General features: G+C 34.9%; 1 long non-coding RNA gene across 2 annotated transcripts in view; it reads right to left on the bottom strand.

Moving 5' to 3' along the window:
- Nucleotides 1-13,346: 13,346 nt before the first annotated feature.
- Nucleotides 13,347-14,673, bottom strand: part of LOC106665866 — a 377,468-nt gene continuing 376,141 nt past the window's right edge. For both annotated transcript variants that reach the window (XR_002910776.1, XR_002910775.1), the window contains one exon: nucleotides 13,347-13,369. This is a non-coding gene — a long non-coding RNA (uncharacterized LOC106665866). The remainder of the gene's footprint in view (nucleotides 13,370-14,673) is intronic.

The raw sequence follows: 14,673 nt of genomic DNA, 5'->3' as shown, positions 1-14,673 counted from the left end.
ATTACGAGGGGTTTTCAGGTACGTACGATTGACTACAGCATTCCGGCCTTTCACGGTGATTTTTAAGACAAACAATCCAAAGAGGCCGACGGAAATTGCCTAATTAAATCGTATTATCCGTGAGGTTTTACACAATCGGGATATTAATGCGGCCGGTCGATGCTGAATAGAGTTGACGAATGACACTTCGACGATTTAATTTATACAGAGAAGGGAGTTGAGCGTAATCTGTCTGTGGGAAAAAAATCACGTGACACCGTTCTATAGTGGTCACTTCGGGGTGGGAAAAAAAACGAGGAAAAGGAAAATCCCTGGGTCCTAGGTGAGACGACGGTGATAAATGATAGGGGCGAGCGTAAGGAAAGATTGTGTGGCAAGGTATAACTAATGAGCCATAGAACAAACAGTGTACGAACCCGGCATGGGGATATTCGAACAAACGTGAGGAGCATCTCAGCCGGGTAATTAAAGGATTTCAACGTTCAAGGAATACAAGAACGTCACCTCTGAATAGGCGCACACCCTCCGACTCCCTTCCCGATTCGAATTTTGATGATTCCATTAATTTACTGCACTGGTTTCACCACGTGGGAGTTGAACACAGTGGCATTAATTGGACAAATGGACTTTTTTGAGGGTTGATATAACCTCTGCTGATGAGAACCCTCGTTAAAAAAAATAAATAAATAAATAAAAAACTTTTAACAGTACGCATTGCTTTTAATATTTTAATTTTATTTATTCATTCTACGTTTATTTGTGTAATTATTAATATTTCTCGAAGTTCCCCAAGTGGTCCGCGGACCACAGGAAGTCCCAATATAGACCAATAATACTTCTAGTATTTTTGGGAACAAAGCCTCATGTCAAACCATTAATTTTCCTTTAGAACAAACAGGTAAAGTCAATAGAACTACTGATAAGAAAGGAAAGGACTTTTGAAGGAAAAAGTTCCGAGCAAAGCAAGATGTCGATTACTCCAAACTTTTTGAAATAAAGCCAGGCGTTCCCCAGGGAAGCGTCCTAAGAACGATCCTATATTTACTGTTATCAGTGACCTATTTCCAACAGAAAACACAAATATAGCTACATTTGCACATGGCAGTGCAGTTCTGTCAGTGGAAAATGTAACAAGGTTCTGATATCTGATAAATGATATCTTTTTTTTTTTGTAATATGACATAGATAATCACATTTTCAAATATGAAGTCATCGTGTGTTTATATTATACAATGCTCCATATATGTTTAGAGGTCATATTTGACTATTTAATTATATTAACTATATTTTTTAATAATTAATAATTAATTTATATTGCATGGACGTCGCATATTCTGGGTGGTATTTTGATAAAAAGAAGAACTTTTCGGTGTTGTAAATGGTGTAAACGACTGATGATTCGATGTCAATCATGTGTTGTATTACTGTTTATTTTTTTAATGTATATATCTACATCAATTCCATTTTAACAAAAAAAAAGTTGTTTAAAATTGATAATCAGTTAAGTAGAGAAGAAGAATTTTATATTGTAAAAAGCTTTTTGTTTTAATGAGAAAAGCTTTCATTAATCAAACGGAGGGTTGAATAAAATGCAGCGAGGATCCGGATGAGATGCTCAGGCTAAGTTGTGCAAAATTACTGTAGCGAGAAAGTCAATCCTCTCTTCACTTACACTCAGCTGATTCTCTTCGCCTCCGCTCGGATACATTTGTCTAATGAGATAGCTGGAGCAATCTTGTTGAAAAGTTTTTCTCCCTCGGCCCTCCCCCCTGGAGCGTCCCGGTTCCTCCAGCCGTCTCACAGTCTGGAAGCAATTAGTATGCTATTTCCATTAACCACCGCCAACCACGGGACGCTACTTAGTTAACGCTTACGGACCGATTCCTCGCATCTTAACATCACCAGAGAACCAAATTCAGAGCCGACCGCGCAATCATTCCGCCAGGGGTATTGATGAAGCACAGGATTTAGCAATTGTAATAAGCAACAGCAAATATAGCATTCATTCAACTTCAGAAGAACCGAATATAACGAATATCAACAGTTTGGTCTGTCATTTCCGTATTTCTCTAACTTACTGTCTCTTCAAAATTTTTTATTTTTCAAACACTTTTCCATTTTTGAAAGGATATTAAAAAAAAACCTAATATTATATACTCAGGTTTTTAGAAACAGCAGCATTGTGTTAAGGCCTACCTTTCTCGTACATATTCCCAATTTATTTTGATTTGGGTGCTTGATTTCTGTCCTTTTCTTCGCGCCTCTAGGTTAAGAAGTTTTTGAAATCTTCACAACGATGCTCGCCGTCTTTCCATAATTTTTCAGTTTTTGCCTCTTCAAAAAATCACGTTCCGCACAAATTTAAATTATTTATTTAAATTTCTAAATTATAGCAACCGATTCCGATGATGAATTTTCAGAATCATTAAGTAGATGTGTTGGAATATTTATGGCTAATGAATTGTAAAAATAATTAATATTTTATGAGAAAATGTTTCATGTTAGAAAATATTATTATTGTTACTCCAAGTGTCAAATTTTTGTAAAATTGAAAGTACTAATTGTAGGAAACTTTGTTATTGACAACTGTTCAATACAAGTTCACCGACATAAAAATTTATTCAAATTGATTAAACGGTTTTTGCATAAAATTCATATATGTGGAGGCGTAATTCTCATATTGTTAAGGTTGGCCTAGTCTGCCTGTAATCCGGAATTAAAAAAAAAAAAAAACATTTGTTAGTATGTCGGGTTCCAATGCATGACCGTTGGTTTCGAACCCGGGACCTTTCCCTTACAGTGATGAGCGCCGTTTAACGCCGAAACCGTTGCGGCCACCGACGTCCCCTTGCCTATACTCTACCATTTAGATATAATTTATTTGAAAGATATGTAATTAATTGTGGTATAATCATGATGCCAATTATTGCTTATTGAATAAAAGTGTGAAAAGGAAAAGAAATTCTTATAATTTTTGATTTTGAACAAGCTCACTGGTAAACGCGTTTTCTGTAGCCAATTCTTCTTCAAAACAATAGCTCGATGATTTATGATTTTTGGTTAGTAACTCAGTAGAATCTGTCAATTCTTCCATCGACCGCTTAAGTTCCGGAGAAAGAGATTGCAATTGTGCTACATGTATGTTTGTATTTTAAAAGTTTAAATCAGCTTTCAGATAAATTTCCAAAATTAAATTAATAAAAAGGATCGGCGCGTTTTTTCAACTACATATGTAATAGACGTATTTGACCATAGAACCAACTAAAATTTCCAGTTTTGAACGGTAAGAAACATTATAACAAGGCGTTGAGGTAAATAACTAATTTGGTAGGAGAAGAATCGTGTTTTTTAATAAAACCTTTAAAAAATATACTTGACTCTTAATTATTCGGAGATCGTGAGATGCGGTGTGGTGTGACGTAGGTTTTAGAAAAATATTTTCTTGATCGTGTCAACGTTTCCTCCTTTATTGAGATCATCTTCAGGGCCTGGGATTTTCTTATTTAAATTTTACAAATACATGTAGGATGTGAAAAAATGAATTTATACAATGCTATTGCTTTGATTATTAAGTAATTTTCTTTATTTAGATGTATTGTTTTTGCTTTATCTTCAAGCAAAAAATTGTTGACGCTAAATTATTATTTGAAAATCCATATATGTTTAGCGGTCATAATTGACTACATTAATTATTTCAATTAATCATTTTTTTTAACTCAGCCAAGAACGAAATAAAAAGAATAATTAGTTGCAATTATCTTGAAAGTTCAAAAGTTGCAAACATGATTGAACCTCAATCTGTAATTTCAAGAGAGTTGTCTACTTCCAAATTTTAGATTTCCTGCTTCGACCTTCGCCCATTGTCGTTCGTTTTTCCAGTTCGTGCCGTATAATTTACTCTGTTATTTGCATCCGCGTCAACCTGGCCAAGTGTTGTTCTATCACCTTGACGGACGACCGTTAGGAGGAGTGTAATTATAAATTTAGGATCGCCGCGACCTGTTCGTCTCCCCCTGGGAGGACTTTCATCTTGTTTTTGCGCTCTCCCCTCGTGTTCTAAATAAGGACGTGAGAGGTTGATTTCACGGAGTAGGGTGCGTGACCACATACTCGAGGCATGATCACCGTCAGTGATCCACCATGACCGGGGAGAAAACTATCTTCACATACTGCCACTTCGCTCCGCGTTGCCCCGAAGCTAACCGCAGACGGAATTAAACCCGTAGAGAACGCCGATCTTGCACGTCCTGGAATCAGTGGCTCCGATAAAAGAATTTCCGCCTTTTTCACAAAACGAACGATCGGGAACTTTCGACAGTACTGTTGTACCTTTTTTTTCGATTGTGTCTTAAATCGTTTTTTCTATTGGATATCAGAACGTATCTGGAATTGGGCTGGGTGGTCTGCCGGCTGGCCGGCCTTTGCTATTTGTTCTTGTGAAGAAGATCACATACCGACGCGAAAATTTTCTCTGTCCATTGGTAGTTGTTGTTCAGGATATTCCCTCACGTAGAAATTGATTTTTCTTTCCCAAACTTTCATTATAATTTATCACGTCTTTTAATAATTGAAAACTAAAGTCAAAATAATTTTAAAAACTAAAATGCTTAAGGACTACATAAAAACGTGATAATAATTCGAAGGTTTTCTGTGCATATAAATAAAACGTAATACATTTAAGCTATTTTTCAGTTTAAAAAGGGTCTATTCACTCTCGCTTCAACCACAGACTTACCAACATCACAAAATTTAACTTCTTAATTCTTGAATTCTTAAATTGCAATACACAGCGATTTGTCAAAACTGGTTAAGGAAGTCGTTTACTAAGTCATTAGTTTGTAAATTTTTCTTCAGACTTACAAAAAATTCTAAACAACGATTTGGTTTCCTATTTTCAAAATCAGAGCGCAGTTTGTACAAGTACATATCTGCATAATTGGACGTAAAATACATTTATTTTAATATATACTAATGAGCCTTGAAGTGGAATAAAACAATTAATGTCCTGACCATTGTAGGTAACGAAATAACGACCATCAAGAAAGACATTCCAATTTCCAATGCTCTCTGGCCAATTGGGTAACCTATGACAAAACTACCGAACTGTAAAATGTATTATTTCGTCAAACCTCAATGTAATATCCTAACTTTGATTTAAATCTTGAAAAGGGGCTGGCCAGATAACATGCAGTCATATGTTGAACATGACGAAATGCCAAAAACACGTCAGTTTGTTGATAAAGAGAGAATCTATTCTTAGGTAATCTGAATCTGATAAACTGCTTTAATATAAATATCTGTATTGTAAATGTCTTCTTAAACCAGCGTTACTAATTTCAGCAGCATACTTATAATTTATAATCCATTCAAAATTGTTTAAACTGTTTAAAATAAATATAAAAGCTCAAACTTTATCTTGAGTTTGTTTTATTTTTTTTCTAATTCAGTCGCTTTTTTATGAAAGTAAATTATTTTCATTTGTTCAGTTGTTCTGAGTTTTGAATGAAATGTTTTCTCTTTTAACGTAATAAACATGCAACTAGTTTTTTAATATTTAATCTCATTTAACGTTGAAATTTTGTGTGTGTTCTCGTTTCTAATCTAGTAGATTCAAAATTAAAACAATAAATTTGGCCATGTAAAAGTCCGTTATTAAAACCTGACAACGCATGGTTAAATTACGTATGATTTGTATATACAATAATAATTACTTCATAACTTCCTTTTTTAGGTGTATGCAAACATTGACTAATAAGCGACGTGTGACAATATTGTTAAAGATTTTTTCAATTAATTAATCTTTACATAAGGTATTGGTTGAGACAAAAAAAGTCAATGTCACGAGCGGGATTCGAACCCACGACCTTCCGCTAAATATGCGGCTGCTCTACCACTTGAGTTATCGTGACTTCGATCCACTCAGACACCAACTTCCCATCCCAACCCACCTTTCGAATTTTCCCTCCATTTTGACATTTTTGAAATGTCGGGTAATCTATTCGAATCTCGGCGACAAATGAAATGGCCACGGAGAGCTTTAGTGAAGATATACTTCCTTTTGCTTATTAAATCTATTAGATTTCATGGTCCGATTGTCCAAATAACTTTTTTCAATTAATTAATCTCTATGTAAGGTATTTGAGATAAAAGATTTGAAAAATGGCAAAAAAGAGGGAAAATTGCAAAATATAGTAGTCAATATGGCCATTATTCGCAGGAAACATCAGAGGGCGAACAATCAAAAACAATTGCACTATTAAAATCCTGTTTCAATTATGTTGTATATTTGTCTACCGCCCGCAAAAAATGTCTAGTCCCTTACAAATTGCCGAATCATTGAAGACAATAAAGTGGCCATTAGATCAGAATCAGGAGAGATAAAGGAATTCATACTCCCCTACACAGAAAGGGGAACTGGCCGTTCTGTGTATGAGAGGGCAATTAATAATTATTACGGTAGAACGTGTGCTCAAATAGGCCATTAATTCGTCAACACAGGTCGTAAACGGAGAGAGAGAGAGGGAGAGAGAGTCACTATGCTCTCAGACCATAGGCGACCACGTCAGGCCCAGGCGGCGATAACAATTAGCCTTGGTATCTACATCATCATCGTAGTCATCATCGTTCCTACAGGGAATGTTAGACACGTCCGCGAATATATGTCAGGTGATTTCTACATGGGCTGCATAAATCTTGACCGGTTAACACAGTGTTGAATTTATCGTATTCGGTTATAAGCATTGTTCTGTGCCATTAACGCTTCGGATTTCCCTTGATGATAAATTAAGCAAACCTGATGTAATACTTGATTTATGTTCTTAAAAGAAAAGATTTAAAAGCAATTTTAGAAAAAAACAATAAATTTTTGTCTTACAAATTAATATTTAACTCAACATTTTTATTATTTTATGAAACACAGTATGGAAGGAAATATATATTTTCTTCCTTTAGAAAAAACTGAACATTTGTTTTCCTAATAAAAATTTTATTTTTTCAGAATAGAAAAGAATGTGTGGTGATTAGCGACCGTTAGTCGATGATTATTCAGAAATCGTGAGATGCGGTCTGGTGTGATGTAGGTTTCAGAAAAACTCGAAGGCACTCTCAGTCTATTTTAATCTATCTATTTTAATTCGGAATTAGCTGTTGAAACAATGTGTTTTTCCGCCTTCAAAGTGCTGTTTATTTTCTTTCTTTCTTTATCTTTTACGAGGGTTATATCGACCCTCTGGGTGCCCGTGTTTTTGAAAAAAAAGCACCCGAGTATATCGGGTTCGAATGCAGGGCCGCGGGATTCGAACCCGTAACAACTTACAAGTTACTTTACCGCCTAAACCGTTGCGGCCACCGACGCCCTCTGTTTATTATTATACAAATAATTTCATCGTACTTTTTTAAATTTTAGCATAAATAAAATTTACTTGTCATTGTTATTAATCATATTAATAATTACGATATATTTTTATCATGGCGTGGCCTACCATTTGTTAACTTCTGGAAGGTTACATGCGCAGGGGATCTGCTCGATGCCACCTACGAAGGAGAACACAGAAAAAAAATGTTTATCTATTAAAAAATTTGATCATGAAATTTATTATGCAATAGCACTAAGTAAATTCAAAATGGCAGTAATCTTTTATTTTTATTTTTTTCAAAGGATTAATATAGAAATGAAATACATAGTTGATTTGTCGGAAGTATTGTACGTAAGTGCGATCAATCAATGATTGAGCAAACTATCATTAGGCCAGTGGTTGCCCTATTTCGGTGGATGTTGTTGTTAGTGTTGCTAAGTGCAAGTGATTAATTACAACGGCCCAACCTGGGGGGGCACTCACCATCGGCCCCCTTTGTACCTGGTTCACGCTGCCGCCCCCGAAACCTGATAAATAATGTATTGGGTTGTCCGGAAAATAATGCAGGATTTTGGTATTAAACAAAAAAAAAGAAACTAGTTACTTTAAAGCAATGTTCTTTAATCAAAATAATTTNAATGAGTAATCCTGTAAACGTAAACAGAATATTTTATATAGATTTTTTTTAATGAAAACTTAAAATCCTGCATTATTTTCCGGACAACCCAATAGACTACAAGGTAAACAGAATTAATGGGTCCCGCCCGATACCTCGCTACCCGACTTGTTTGGTTTTAATAAATTTCTGATGGGGGTGAAATTGAGCAGGGGGCGTTTTGGAGGCGGCTCATGAATACTTGAGCCAGGTTGGTAGAACATGGCTGCCCAAACACCATGTATATTGCAGAGCCGGACTTCCCTCCTCTTTGCCATTATTATTAAAAGATGGAAAGGAAACTTGGATCAGCCTCGGCAAACATAGATCACTCCCTTTCTCCCTGCCAGCGCCGCAAGTAGCCTTTGTCGGACCCGAACTCAAATATTTGATTTATCCGTGTGTATTCAATCGTGCTCTGTTTTATTTCACTCTTTACAAAATAGGAATGGGTTCTTAATCAATTTTGAAAAGTACCATTTATAACTTTCCCTTAACATTTGTGGCGATCGCCAGTTGGAACACAGCAACAAATTTTGATTTTTCTTATGCACATCTCAACAATTATTAAACAAAACAATAAGCAAAAGTGTTTTTAATACTTAAATAAATTGATCTTTTCTTATAACGTACATGATAAATGTATAACTATAGCGACAATAAGGAAAAACGCAATACATAATGACTATTATATTTTATAGCCTATTAAAACTATTTTCAATTTTATTTTCTAGACACCAACCATATTTATAAATCCATTTATGCTTAGTTGTCTAATTGTCCGTATTAATTATTTCAATTATTATTCTTTTTATCTAAGGTCTTAGTTGAGATGAAAAAGTGAACCCACGATCTTCCGCTCAATACGCCGCTGCTCTAGTCACTTGAGTTATCGTGACATCTGGTTGGTTAGAGCAGCAGCGTATTGAGCCGAAGGTCCTGGGTTCGAATCCCGGTTGTGACACCAACTTTTTCGTCTCAACGAAGACCGTAGATAAAAAGACTAATTAATTGAAATATTAATATTATTTTTTTAGAATATTTTTTTGGACTTACACTTAAGTACTGGTTTCTGTAACAAACACCAATAAGGGGGCCGCACCGGTTAAGTCGACACGCTCATCTATGTAAGGTGGACTTTTGTTCAAAAACACCGACATCCCGAGAGTTGGATAAGACCTGTGGTGTTTCAAAAAAATAATAAGAAGAAGAAAATAATTAAATAAAAAGACAATTTTTTTTATTAAGATTCCCTAGACGGAGACAACTTATTTTCTCTAATGTCAGGTGTTCCAGTAAAATAACCCCTTTGGATTTTAGTCAAATTCATCATTATTACATCCGTTGAAATGTCTAATTCCTATTATTTCAGCCTTTTTAAACAGCATAGATTTTCGGCCAATAAAAGAGAAGAAAACAAGTATGCAATCAACAAAAACCTCTTCAATGATTAGTTTCTAGAATTTTAAAACTAAAACTACTACTAAAAGTTTCAATATTATCGGTTGAAAGTAGCCATCATTTTGTGATTTTTGAAAAAAAAATCTGAAATCATTTGTAAGGCGGGAAATTTTAGAGAAATTTTTTTTTTAAGTTCGTTTTTTGCGAAAAAATTAAAGCTCGGTATGAAGATGATATAAAGCTCGGTCTCTACATCAACATCATATCTATTTCGCAGCTAGCCATTTTTATAAATAAGTTTCGAATATATTGAAATAAATAATTTTTACCACCAATTTTTTTTTCGTTACAGTCAATGATTCTACATCAGTAGCCTTCTCACGCCAGTTGGAACTGAGAACACCCAACTTGTCTCCGAGTAGATAGAAGTCGCGACAGCTCAAGTGGTTAGACAGGCGTTGTATTGAGGTCGTGAGTTCGAATCCCGCTTGTGACACTAATTTTTTCATCTCAACCAAGACGTTACATAAAAAGACTAATTAATTGAACTAATTTATAAATATTTACCATGATTAAAAAATACCCCGGAATACGTTTGTATTAGGATCTTCATCTTGAATACCAACAAATTTTACTTTACTATTTTTGAAATTCTTACGATGAAGTAATGATATTATGAGACGCTAAATAATAAATATTTTAATCTGAAAAAATAATAAACATAACATTTAGGCGATTTAATTTATTGCTCAAAAATGTTTAACTGAACTTTTTAATTTTGATGTTCAATTTTGTAGTAATCATGCAATGTACGAATTATCCACAGTTAAAAATATTGGTCGTTAAACGAAGTAAGTGCAGGAAGCAAGGCGAGTTGGTAAGCGATTCACCTGTTGTGTACCATCAGGGTTCCTAAGTGTGATATCGTTTAATTTAGTGTAAAGACAATCTCTTCCCCCACGAAAGCCAGGGGTTCCGCCGAGAGTGCTCTTAATCTAACTTTTTACTTGTTTTTCATTGTACACTCAATTTAAAATTAACGACCACTATTTGGGAGTCGGAGTACTATAATTTCACAGTCAATTTCTTTGTCCCTTTCCCTTTTCCTCATAACCGACTCAAGGAGAAATGGGCCGTGTCGGCCGGGGGAACGTGGAATATTTGAACGGGGAACGCCTTTGGAAAGAGGAGGAGAAATCTGACGGAGGTTATCCAGAGAGGTTATTGCGATCCCCCTTTAAAAATCTATCGCACGTTGGATTTGGAATGGGGAAAACAATTTCAGATTACGTCCAATCGAGTACCACGCACTAGCTACTCGATAAGAGTCAATTAATCGCTCGTGGTGCTTGTCTTTCAACGTGAGGTACGATGATGGGGCACAAATGTGCTCTCCTACCCAGGCAAGGGCCATCACGTTTTCTATCCTACGTGCGTTTCCAAATCACGATCCCTGACGGAGAGGCGCGTTAAGGAAATCCATGTACACAATAGATCATTGCATTTATTAACTATTGATATATTTGGCGGAGAATTCCATTATCTTCGTATAGGAGATCGTATTGATGTTGGTTGATAATTTAAATGAGTTCACAATAATTCGTTAACATGAAAAAAGTCAATTTTTAACATTTATTCATTATAGATCGACATGAAATATCAAAAAGAAACATATTCTCTCACGATTTTCAGCGAGTTTTTATAAACCTAACACCACAAGGTAGGAAGAAGACGTCTCAAAGACAGCAGGGGTATTCACGATGTTTGTAACATGTTTTCTTACCATGTTAAATATTAATTTTTCCACAATGCTGCGCGTGGCGACTGGTAGAACCAAAAATAGAGCTACAACATTTTTGAAGGCTTGGTGTTATTAGTTTTGGTTTGGTTTGTGCCAGACTTTAGATGCCAGAAGTTAATAAAAAAGAAAAAATTAATCAAATTTTTCATTCAAAATGCACTCGAACATATATCCTAAAGTCTAACAGCCTGCAACGTTTTAGGATAGGGGCTGTATCTATTATGAATGATAGTATAAAAATAGATCAGAAATTAATAAAATAAATGTATTGGTCTGATTTAATTAATATGTTTTTAAGAATAAAAATATGTGTAAACAAAAAACAGTTGTTAAATTCATGGCTGCCATGTGGGTTAACGGAGAGCAATGTGACTACATTTTCGACCTAGCATTTAACATTGTTCCTGACCTGTTAGATCGAGCAATGTTAACTAGCCGATTCTTACAAGTCTACGTCATCATTTTTCTCGATCTAACAGGACTTAACAGAGTTAACAGGTGTGTAGAGATTAGTGACCGTTAATCGATAGTTATTCAGATATCGTGAGATGTGGTCGGGTGTGACGTAGGTTTCAGAAAAACATTTTCTTTATCGTGCCAATGTTTCGATCTTTTATTGAGATCTTCTTCAGGGCCTGGGACAGGGTTAACACAAAGATCGTGAATACATCAAAGTTGCTAAATAGGAGGAATGTTCTTCCAGAATCGATAGAAAAATATGAAAACCAGGTTGATCATGACTATGAAAGACAGGAATGGACAAACTATGCTCCGATTTATTTTCAATCCGTCCGCAGGTTAATATTGTATTTACATGGAAAACGTAAAAGTAAATCAAATTCGGAGCGTTCTCTAAGAAATAGCCTATAGAAGATTTGGGAACACATTTAGTGTGCACTTTATAAGTATTGTTAAATGCGGTTTTTACCGTTTTCTCGTGTTTTTCTTTATTACTCCATAGATATGTTTGTTCTGACAACGGGCCAAGAACAGCTTTGTCAAGGCATCATCATGAAACCAAACATGAAATAAACTTTGATGATCTGTTTCAATAAAGTCACCTTTTTATGTAAGAGTTTAGTTGAAATGAAAAAGTTATAGTCACGAGCGGGATTCGAATCAACGACCTTCGACTGAGAGTTCGAATCCCGCTCGAGACACTTCCTCGTAAACCATACTAAAAATCTGTGGTGATTGACCGTTAATCGATAATTATTCAGAAATCGTGAGATGCGGTCTGGTGTGATGTAGGCTTCAGAAAAACATTTTCTTTATCGTGCCAACGTTTCGATCTTTATTAAGATCATCTTCAGGGCTCAAAGTGTTTGTCTTCTGTGTAATTGTGCCATTCTTGCTATATTATTAAGATATAATAATTATATTAAGAAGATGATGATTGACCAGAAATAATGTGTATAAATATCATGCATGTAATAATATCACTTTTTAATTAAAAAATTAGATTTTTTCTGTTTTATGAGTACTTAATAAAAAATAAACCATTCAATTTACATGATCTGGTTTACGATTTGGCCCTTTTCTAAGAAAGTTGGTCTACAACTTATCTAGGATTGACATGGTTCAGGAGATTTTTTTAGTCTGATCCGACAGTGCCTGGTCTTAACCTCAAAAAATTTCGTACGTATTGTTACGTGTACATTGATAGCTCAACTTTAAAAAATTGTAAACGGAGAGTGAATTGACATTGAACATATAGGAATGCAGATATTTTTCAAAATACGCAGAAAGAATGGACAGCTCTTGTGTCGCGTTTCTTTTGTATATAAATAATAGAGCAAGTATTCAATTTGCTAATTAATTATTAAAAGTGATTGGTTTAAAAGGTATAAAAAAGAACCAGGAGTATTTGATCTAAAATCTCAATGTTTTCTACAATAATCTACGACCGAGTAAGCAAACAAGTTAAGTAATACAAACAAATTAATTATACTTTTCATATAAAGTCTTGTATGAGATGAAAAAATTAATGTTACGAGCGAGATAACATTAACCAAGGCTTTATACAAGCAGTATAATTAATTGACATAATTGAATAAGTCAATTATGACCGCTAAACATATAAACATTACTATAAACTAAGTTTAGAATAAAAAAACTAAGAAAAAATATTCTTACCAATGTTCGCATATTCCTTTCCTGAAACAGAAAATATTTCATTTTAGTTATAATCCATGATGATCAAGGTAATGGAGTAGTAAGCATAACAGTAAAAGAAAAAGAATTTGGTCTATTATAAATTAAATTGAATTGTCACGTGTTGTAAAGCAACTAACGTTGTATACGATCCTGGGAAACTTTCTCCTTATCGTTGCAAATGTGGAAACGCTTTAAGCCAAGCACAAGGCCGAGAAATACACTGTTCCCGTACGGATTGAGAAAGATGTGACACAAATTCGAAAAGGCGAAATACCACAGTTGGAGGTTTTTCTCCTACGAGAATTTTTTCCCCTAGAAACAAATACATACCCGTGCATAATCCCCTCGTTTACATGTATTATACAAGGTCTGACAACTCGGTTAATCATTGTGATTGAATCTGTAAGACAAAAAGACGGGGAATGGGTTTCAGGAGGATTTCCAAAGTAAATATTCAAGGATCCTTCAGCAATAACAGCGTAGGAGAGTCTAATGCGTCACTTTCAGTTCTAAAACTGTGAAATACACTTATTTACGAAAGCGTTAGCTGAATTCAATATATTTTTTATAATTTATGATTATAGTCAAAATAGGGGATTTTAGTAAAACGGAAAATCGTTTTAAACTCGGCTGTTACAAGATTTTTTAAATCCAAAAGACATAAATTTGAATTTTTTTTTTTGTTTCCATATTTGATCTCTTTTTGTTGTTATTATCATTTGTTTGTACAGCAAGTTTACCAACACTTTCACTAATATTGAGAAAAGGTTTCTGCCCGCATACAATTATTTTTTTTTTTTTACGAGGGTTCGCAACAGCAGAGGTTATATCAACTCTCGGGAAACCGGTGTTTTTGAAAAAAAGCCCATTTCTAAGTATGTCCGGTTCGAATGCATGCAGGGCCGCTGGATTCGACCACGGGACCTTTACCTTACAGTGATGAGCGCCATGTCAACGCCTAAACCGTTGCGGCCACCGACGCCCTCTACAATTATTATTGTGTAGTGTTTAGTGACCGAAATATTATTTGGTAATCGTGAGATGTGGTCTGGTATCACGTAGGTTTTAGAAAAACATTTTCTTTATCGTGTCAACGTTTCGATCTTTATTTTGATCATCTTCAGGGCTCAAAGTGGTTTTTTCTGTGTAGATGTGTCATTCTTGTGTGGCATGTTGAGAGTGCACTCCGAAATGAAAACAAACACTTTGACCTCTGAAGATGATCTCAATAAAGATCGAAACGTTGGCACGATAAAGAAAATGTTTTTCTAAAACCTACATCACACCAGACCGCATCTCACGAT

The sequence above is a fragment of the Cimex lectularius genome, unplaced genomic scaffold (assembly GCF_000648675.2).
Source record: "Cimex lectularius strain Harlan isolate CLEC.00 unplaced genomic scaffold, Clec_2.1 scaffold197, whole genome shotgun sequence".
Taxonomy (NCBI): Eukaryota; Metazoa; Arthropoda; class Insecta; order Hemiptera; family Cimicidae; genus Cimex; species Cimex lectularius.
This window is presented reverse-complemented; position numbering and strand designations above follow the sequence as displayed.